Raw genomic sequence first — 10,409 nt, 5'->3', positions numbered from 1 at the left:
ACTAAGTTCAATTCCCAGGAAAGAGAGGTGGATCACAAGGATCGCTTAAGTACCAGGTCTTTCCTAGCCAGAATATCCCTCAATCGTAATTTAATAGCACAGTAAATCACTACAATCACACACACAATTCATGCAGAATAATACAATAAAGAACACAAGAATTTAACGAGGTTCAGCAAATTTTGCCTACGTCCTCGGGCACTACCAAATATATTTCACTCCAAAATACAAGCGAGAATTTACAAAGAGGGAGAGAGAAAACAATGCCTTAAGTAGAGAATGGCAAGTTTGAGATACAGAATGAGAGATGGTTATGCCTATTTATAGTTGAGGTTCAGGGATCAACTTGCAAAGTCACTTTACAATTTAAGGACCATATATTGCAAATATCTCAGATTTTATTATGCCAATATCTCGATACCCATATCTTTGACTTTCCAATATTTGATACCCATATCTTTGACTTTCCAATATTTGATACCCATATCTTTGACTTTCCATTATTTGATACCCATATCTTTGATTTTCCATAAATATGGATAATTCCCAATAATCTCCACCTTGAAGATTTGATTCGAGTAATCTTATCTTCACACAATTCTCTCTGCCTTTGTCAACAACACTTGATAGTGCCTTCTTCAACTGTTAAACATGCAGAATATTGATCAAGTTCCAACAATGTTCGAACTTGATTGTTGTTACCACCTTGGTCATCATATCTGCGGGATTATCTGCAGTCTTAATCTTCTGAAGGTGAATTTTCCCCTCATCAATAATTTCCCGCACAAAGTGGAAACGTACATCGATATGCTTTGTACGTGCATGATAGACTTGATTCTTTGCTAAATGAATAGCACTTTGACTATCACAATACACATTAATATGCTCCTGGACCAATCCCAAGGTTTTAACCATACCTTGTAACCAAATAGCTTCCTTTACAGCCTCTGTTACAGCCATGTATTCAGCTTCTGTGGTTGACAACGCAACTGTAGACTGCAGTGTAGACTTCCAACTTATTGGTCCTCCAGCAAGAGTAAACACATAACCAGTGGTTGATCTTCGTTTGTCCAAATCAACGGCATAATCAGAATCAACGTACCCAACAACACCTTTACCAAGTGTAGTATCCTGCTTGAACAGTAATCCAATATCCATGGTCTTATGAATATACCGTAGAATCCATTTCACAGCTTGCCAATGTCCTTTTCCAGGATTATGCATATACCTGCTCACTATACTAACTGCCTGTGAAATGTCGGGTCTTGTACACACCATTGCATACATCAAGCTACCTACTGCATTAGAATACGGAACTTGCAACATGTATTCTCGTTCTGTATTCGTCGAAGGAGATAGTTGTGCAGAAAGCTTGAAATGAGAAGCCAACGGGGTACTTACAGGTTTTGTCTGCTCGTTCATGTCAAACTGCTGTAGTACCTTTTTCAAATACTGCTTCTGAGACAAGCTAACTCTATCATGAGCTCTATCTCTCCATATTTCCATGCCGAGAATCTTTTTAGCTTCTCCTAGATCTTTCATCTCAAACTCGAGATTGAGTTGAGTCTTCAATCTTTCAATCTCAACTTTGCTCTTAGATGCTATTAGCATATCATCAACATATAAGAGCAAGTATATGAAAGTTCCTTCTTGTAGCTTCTGAAAATACACGCAATGATCAAATTTACTTCTTGTGTACCTTTTCCCTTTCATGAACTGATCAAATCGCTTGTACCACTGCCTCGGAGATTGCTTCAATCCATAAAGCGACTTTGTCAGTTTGCAAACCCAATTTTCTTTTCCAGCAACCTTGAATCCATCTGGCTGAGTCATATAGATTTCCTCTTCCAAATCACCGTGTAAAAACGCGGTCTTCACATCAAGCTGAACTAGTTCAAGATCATATTGCGCAACCAAGGCTAGCAAAATCCGAATAGACGAATGCTTCACAACTGGAGAAAACACTTCATTGTAGTCTATTCCTTCTTTCTGAGCGTAACCCTTTGCTACTAATCTAGCCTTGTATCGAATTTCATTTTTATCAGGAAATCCTTCCTTCTTTGCATATACCCATTTGCATCCAATTGCCTTCTTTCCCTTGGGTAGTGTCACCAACTCCCAGGTCTTATTTTTATGAAGAGACTGCATTTCTTCATTCATTGCTTGCTTCCACTTTACACCATCAGGGTTACTTATTACTTCTATGTAAGTAGAAGGAACATCATCATCTGTAATTGGAAGTGCATAGGCCACTATATCATCAAAGCGAGCAGGCTTACGAATCTCTCTTGTTGGCCTTCTATATGCAATTGAATCTTGTTGCTGTAGAGATTCTTGGGTAGGAACCTCTTCATCATTTGTCCCTTCAATATTAGCTGGATCATCGTTAACCTTTTCAAGCTCCACCTGCTGCAAAGTACTACTGGTTTTGTCATCCTTTTGTGAATCCTTGTACTTCAACATGGTTGATTCATCAAAAGTCACATCTCTACTGAAAACAATCTTCCTTGTATCAGGACACCAGAGACGATATCCTTTTACTCCATCAGTTATACCCAAGAATAATGCTTTCTTTGCTCTTGGGTCTAACTTAGATTCTTTTACATGATAATATGCAGTGGAACCAAATACATGCAAAGAATCATAATCAGTAGCAGATTTACCAGTCCACATCTCCATAGGAGTTTTTCCATTTATTGTAGCTGATGGCAAACGGTTAATTAGATGGCACGCATATGTAACTGCCTCAGCCCAAAATTCTTTGCCCAATCCAGCATTGGACAACATACATCGAACTTTCTCCAGTATAGTTCGATTCATTCGTTCTGCCACCCTATTTTGCTGTGGTGTATCCCGAACAGTGAAGTGTCGCACAATGCCCTCATCTTGGCATACTTGTAGAAATGGATCATTTTTGTACTCAGTACCATTATCTGATCGAAGTCGTTTGACCTTTCGACCAGTCTGAGTCTCCACCATCTTCTTCCATTTCAGAAATGCATCCAAAACTTCACTTTTTCTTTTCATTAGATACACCCATACTTTTCTTGAATAATCATCAACAAAAGTAACAAAATAGTGCATACCTCCCAAAGAAGCTACTTTGGTAGGTCCCCACACATCACTGTGAACGTAGTCCAGAATTCCTTTCGTATTGTGAATTGCTGGACCAAATTTTACCCTCTTCTGCTTGCCCAGAACACAATGTTCACAGAATTCTATTTTGCAAGAATTTGCACCTTTCAATAAGCCTTGCTTCACCAATGTCTGCAAAGCTTTTTCACCAGCATGTCCCAATCGCATATGCCATAATCTGGTAGCCTCTGAATCTACATCTTTTGTAGAAACTGTTGATGTTGATCCAATAACTGTACTTCCATTTAAAAAATACAAGTTATTTCTTCTTGTACCTTTCATCACCGTCAGTTGCCCAGCTACTACTTTTAGTAATCCATCTCTCAAAGTGATTGTGAGCCCTTTAGATTCTAGGGCACCTAATGAGATGAGATTTTTCTTCAGGCTAGGTACTTAGCGAACATCTGTTGTTGGCACCATTTTTTGATGAAAAACGGGTCGACTTGGGTTTTGGAAAATAAAAACAAAAATGGGAGTCGCCACCAATCCCTTTTTTTTATGAGGTGTGATTGGATTACCTCGAAAAATGGTTATTTTTAATAAACGGTTTGATTTTATTAAAACAACGGTTCTGGTCCACGAAATTTAGAAAACGGGTTCGGGAGTCGGTTACGCACGAGGAAGGATTAGCACCCTCGATACGCCCAAAATTGGTACCTAGTTGATTACTTAATGTCTTAATGTCGAAAATTGAGAATTTAAAAGAATTTTAAAAATATGATCCTTGTATTAAAAAGTTGAAAATCTTGGAAAAAGTGGCATATTTCACGTTAATCGAGAAAAGACATCATATCCAGTAAGTTAGGATACAACGTCTCGAGTTCTCGATACGCGAATAAAAATGCTTATTTAAAAGATAGGTTTAGCCATCTCGGATTTGAAAATGAGATCACGACCAGTAAGTTAGGACGCGATTTTTAATCCCGAGATCATTTAAAATTTGAGTTTAAAAATATTCGTGTCTTTAGATTTATTGTGAAAGTCGAAACCCAGTAAGTTAGGGTACGACTTTCTCAAATCTAAACACGAAATTTTGTTTACTCAAAAAATTATAATTCATACATTGAATGAAATATTTTATTCACGAAATAGTAAAAATAAGATACGATGTTAATATGCGTAACTAAATAAATATGAATACGATGATGTAAAAACAATGCAAGTAATAGCAGCGAAAATAAGATAAATAAAAGGTACAGACCAATAACATACGAAATAGCAATGTATACAAGCAAATAAAATTAAAGCATTCGTTCAAAATAATAATGAAAATGTAAATAAATAAATGAATAAAATTATAAAAAATGTAAAGATATATATATGTAAGTATACATCAAAATTTGAAAATAATAATAAAAAATAAAAATAAAAAAGTAAATAGTGATATTTATATATATGTTTAAAATATATTAAAAATATAGATGTAAATAGGTATATACGAATTAGAAAGTATATAAAAAATATAAGTATGTACATATAAATATATTTATAAAAATTAGAAAATATAGATATAAGTATATGTATATACAAATTATAAAATATACGAAAATATGATTTTGTATGTATATATTAAATAAGTTAAAAGAATACATATACATGTACGTATATACGCAATTTTATAATAATATAATATATCACCTATTATCTAAGATTTATATAAGTAAATATAGGTATAAATATAATGATAGTAATAATAATAGTAGTAATAATACTAACAATAATAGTAAAGATAATAATAGTAAATAATAATAATAATAATAATAATAATAAAATAAACAAAATAATAAAGCGACTAAAAAAGGGCTAAATCGAAATAAAATAAAAAAAGAAAATACTGGGCGAATTTGGAATAAAAAGGACGAAAAGGGCCAAAATGTGACTCGCGCGAAAGGACGGAGGGCCAAAACGGAAAATATCCTAATTATTAGGACACGTGTCCATTCTATGAGTGCAAGACTAAATAAAAAACGCTAAAATAATTTGGGCGAAAATTATAAAATCTAAAAAATGTAAATAGGACTAGATTGAAACACCCCAAAAGGGCGGAAGGGCCAAATGGGTAAATAACCCAATCATCAAAACACGCGGATCCTGAGACGCGGGTCGGGTCGCGCGCGCGGGTTTTCCCACCAAAACGGCGCCGTTTTGTGTTTACTATAAATAAATAAAAAACCCCAAAAACAAATCAGTTTCAGCATTTTTTAAAAAAAACAGAGAAAGAGCTCTCTCCCCTCTCTCTCAGGCCCCAAGTCAGGCCAAGGGTTCCGGCGATCCTCCGCCATTGACGGCGTCGCGCCGGCCACCGTACACGGTGGTCGAAAAATTCAAAGGTAAAATTTTTCTCTCCTTTTTCTCTCTTTTATTTTATATTATTGATATCTAAAATAAATGAAAAAATAAGAGATAAAAAAAATGCGAATCTAAGAAGAAAAAACCTTTAAACTTGCTTTTTTTTTTCAAACGTTCGTAGCAAAACGAAAGAAGAGAAAACTCTTCTTCTTTTACAACAAACTCGGCTTTTTTGCCGAAAAGGAAAAAAAGAATCCAATAAAAATCCCCTTTTTTGATTTTAAGGCCGAGAGTTCAAAAATTAAATAAAATGTAAGAAAAAAAACAGAGTAATAAAGACCAAAATCACCTTCAAATTCTTTGTTTTCTTTTATTTCTGGGAAATTGATTCGTTCAAGCCAATAAAACAAAGGGGCCAACCCTTTTTACAGTGAATAAACTTGGCTTTTATAGCCAACATTACATGTTTTTTTCTTTTCATTTTGTGGTTGCTGCTTTCTTTACTCGTTTGCAGGTGGGCAGTTGGGCAAATGGCAGAAAGCAGGTGAACGGCGGAGCAGAGGAGTTGGTGAGAAGGCCCTAGGTGCGGCGCACCTAGGGTTGCTGCTGCTTTTTCTTCTTCTTTTCTGAACATGGGTTAGGGTAGTTGGGTGTATTGGGTTTGGGCTTTTAGATTTTGGGTTTGGGTTAATTAGGTTTGGTTGTAATTTGGGCTCTGCTGGTTGTGGGTTAGTGTTTAGGTGGGTTGGTTTGTAATGGTTTTTATTTGGACCATATTGGGCCCCGGGTAAATTTGGGCTTGTACATCTGTCAAGACTTGGATTGAGCCGTCGTGATTCTTCAATTGGACTGTACCCACTCCCATTGTCTTACAAGCACTATCATTTCCCATAAGAACAATTCCACATTCTAGCTCTTTAAGACTAGAAAACCAGTCCTTATTAGGACACATATGGTAAGTACATCCTGAATCCAAAATCCACTCATCCGTTTGACATGCCATTGCCATGCCAACCAAGCTAAAGTCTGACTCCTCATCATGCTCCGCTACACATGCATCAGAAATAGCTTTACCCTTTTGTAACTTAGGACAATTCTTTTTCCAATGCCCTTTCTCACGACAAAAAGCACATTCATCTTTGGCAGGTCTCCCTTTGGACTTACTCCTTCTACCAGATTTGTTGCTGCGCGAACAACTTCTTACTGTTAAGACTTCTGTAGTTGTATCTCTGTGATCTTTTTTATCTTTCTTTCGAGTCTCAGATCTATACAACGCACTACAGACTGCATCAAATGTGATTGTATCCTTCCCGTGAAGCAATGTGGTGGTAAGATGATCATATTCATCAGGAAGAGAATTCAACAACAGTAATGCCTTGTCTTCATCTTCAAATTTCTCATCCAAATTTAGCAAGTCTGCTAAAATTTTATTGAATAAGTTCACATGGTCATTCATCGACATACCGGGTGCATACGTGAATCGATAAAGTTTCTTTTTCATATAAAGCCTATTTTCAAGACTTTTTGTTAGAAACTTTTCTTCCAGTGTATCCCACAACTTCTTCGCTGATGTCTCCCTCATGACAGAGTACTTCTGCTCTTTGGCCAAACATAGGCGAATTGTTCCACATGCCTGTCTATTGATCTTGGCCCACTCCTTGTCATCCATCTTGTCAGGTTTTTCTTCAAGGGCTATATCCAGCTCTTGCTGACATAAGACATCCAGGATCTCACATTGCCACATACCAAAATTATTGGTACCATCAAATTTCTCTACTTCAAATTTCGCATTGGTCACAGTAGTCTTTGACGATGACTTTTCCATTTTTTTCTCCTCAATCCCAACTACAGTACGTGAACAGTACCGTGAACGATCGTATTCCCCAAGTACGAATCTAGCTCTGATACCAATTGTTGTGCGGAAGCGTGTAAAAGAGTAAAATTATTGTACTAAAAAATCACACTAAGTTCAATTCCCAGGAAAGAGAGGTGGATCACAAGGATCGCTTAAGTTCCAGGTCTTTCCTAGCCAGAATATCCCTCAATCGTAATTTAATAGCACAATAAATCACTACAATCACACACACAATTCATGCAGAATAATACAATAAAGAACACAAGAATTTAACGAGGTTCAGCAAATTTTGCCTACGTCCTCGGGCACTACCAAATATATTTCACTCCAAAATACAAGTGAGAATTTACAAAGAGAGAGAGAGAAAACAATGCCTTAAGTAGAGAATGGCAAATTTGAGATACAGGATGAGAGATGGTTATGCCTATTTATAGTTGAGGTTCAGGGATCAACTTGCAAAGTCACTTTACAATTTAGGGACCATATATTGCAAATATCTCAGATTTTATTATGCCAATATCTCGATACCCATATCTTTGACTTTCCAATATTTGATACCCATATCTTTGACTTTCCAATATTTGATACCCATATCTTTGACTTTTCATTATTTGATACCCATATCTTTGATTTTCCGTAAATATGGATAATTCCCAATAGTTTTATTGGACTTTAATTATTAAATAAAGTATGTGTCAAATATGTGTGGATACTCGAGTAATTGAGTTCTAATCAAATTCTAATTAATGATGGGCTAATTAGAATTTGATTAGAATTAATATGCCAAGGTTATAAATATTAGGGTTAAGGTCCCCAAATTATACACAAGATATCTTTTCTAATATCCCATCATTAGGAAAGAGAGAGCATATATTCTCTAAATCTCTTATGTGCTAATTTGGAAGATCAAATCCCCAAGATCCAAAAAAATTTCAAGGAATTCATGGATTCAGGTACGCTTCCGCATCTAGTTTTGTTCTTGATTTATTCTTGATGATTTGACATGATAGATCCTAGTTTATTAAGTTTTATTTCAGATTTATTTTACAAATTCTAACAAAGAGTAGTTGTTAGTCAAAGCTATTATACAATTGATTCAATTGTAACTATTTGCTATCCATTAAGACTTTATTCTAAAGAGGTCATCTTTCCATATTGATGATATTTCAATATCAGATATCTTTTCTCTTGTACGTTTAGTGTGTATCTTGATATCGTATCAAAACTAGTTGTTTTCTGGTGACCGGAGCTGCTCGGAGTTATGGGATCCTCTTGTTGATCCTACGATACTGGTGGCTGAAAACCTTTCATCACTAGTTACTGAAAATGTTTCATCTAGTAATGTTCTCTCTTCTTCCAATAATTCTTGTGTTACTTTTGTTAACAAGGTTTATCAATTCCCTCGCCACGAGATTGTTAAATTGACGAGCAAAATTTTGTTCTGCGGAAGCATAAAATTAGTTTGATTATTGATGGTTATGAGCTTACTAATTACATTTTGGGCACTCTTTGTAACAACCAATTTTTCAGTGGTATCGGAAATAGTGATTTTGGAACCACAATTTCAACGAGTGAGCTTGTAAATATTATTATTTAATATTTACGAGTTAAATGTAATGTTATTGTGAATTTAGATTTTATACATTTTATTAATTGGTCAGTTAGTCAAGGTATAAGTGGTTCGTACCGAAAGTTAGTGGTTTTGGAAAAAAAAGGAATCGGGGCCTTATTTCCATAAAATAAACTTGTAAGTTATATTATTGAATATTTACAGATTTATTATATTGGTGAATTGAAGTTTGGTCTGAAAAGTTTTAGTGTTTGATTGATTAATTAAGATACAAAGACTAAATTGTAAAAGTAAAAAAAAGTTAAATCGCTATAAAATTTTATTTAATAAAAGATTTAATTCATAAATGGAGAAGGTTTAATATGACAATTAATCATTTTTTAGGGTTAATGGACTGTGAAATGATGATGAAATAAAATAATGCTATATTTTAAATCATTATTTTATTTTATATATTAAAACCATTAAAGAAATAAAAAAGAAGAAAGTGATCGATCATCTTCATTGTCTAGCCTCCCTCCACTATTTCTCCATTGTTGAGCAAGAGAAACTTTTAGCCAAGCTTTGTATCATAGGATGGTGAGCAACTTTTAACTCAATTTTTGTAAATTTTATGTTTTTGAAATCGTTGCAACTTAATTTAGTTAACTCATACCTTCATTTTTAAAATTGTTAGAGATTTTAAATGTTACCATTAGAGATAACTGAAGCTTTTGTTCATTAAAATAATGGTTTAAAAACATAGGAATGGAAAAAAGATTAAATTGTTAAGCTAATTGTTAGTTTTGAGTGTATGGACTAAATTGTGAATATCTTGAAATTGATATGAAATTTTTGTAAATTGTGATAATAGGAGGTTGTATATGGACATATTTGAAGTGGGTTTAGAATTTGGATTTGAATTTCGGAAGATATGATAAGTTCGATTTTAGGGACTAAATTGAATAAAATGTAAAATTTTAGGGGCATTTGAATAATAAAATTGAGCTGATATATGTTTATAATAGGGTCATATAAGAGGGTTTAAATTGATAAATTGAATTGAATAATTGTATAGATTAGGAATTGGACCAAATTAGAAGTAATTGTGGAAAAGACAAAAAATACTGATTTGTCCTTAAAGAATTGACTGTTATCTGTTTGTCCAGGTAAGTTCATATGGTATGTTTGTTTTAAATTTTTTATGCATATAGAATTATAATTGTAAATATGTTTAATTGAAATTTTGATTGTTTACGATTCTATACAAAAAGGTGAGATAGAACATTAAATTGAATACGATGAATTGCAAATTGAAATAATTCAGGAATTTACCTTAAATTGGACTGAAATAGGATATGTTATGTGATGAAGTGATGATCTGATGAAATGAGTTGAATTAATTCGATTTAGACCAATTTATAGTGATGAGGATTGAATTTAATATATGTGAAAATATATAGTATAATGTTATAAATGTGAAATTGAATAGGTATTGTTATGTAATATGCTATCATATTTGAGAATTGATGATTGGTTGATAAAATTACGTAATGAAATTGAAAAATTGTTACCCTATTA

Source organism: Gossypium hirsutum, chromosome A08, assembly GCF_007990345.1.
Source record: "Gossypium hirsutum isolate 1008001.06 chromosome A08, Gossypium_hirsutum_v2.1, whole genome shotgun sequence".
NCBI classification, from domain to species: Eukaryota; Viridiplantae; Streptophyta; class Magnoliopsida; order Malvales; family Malvaceae; genus Gossypium; species Gossypium hirsutum.
The sequence above is the reverse complement of the archived record's forward strand: the minus strand, read 5'-3'. Positions refer to the sequence as shown.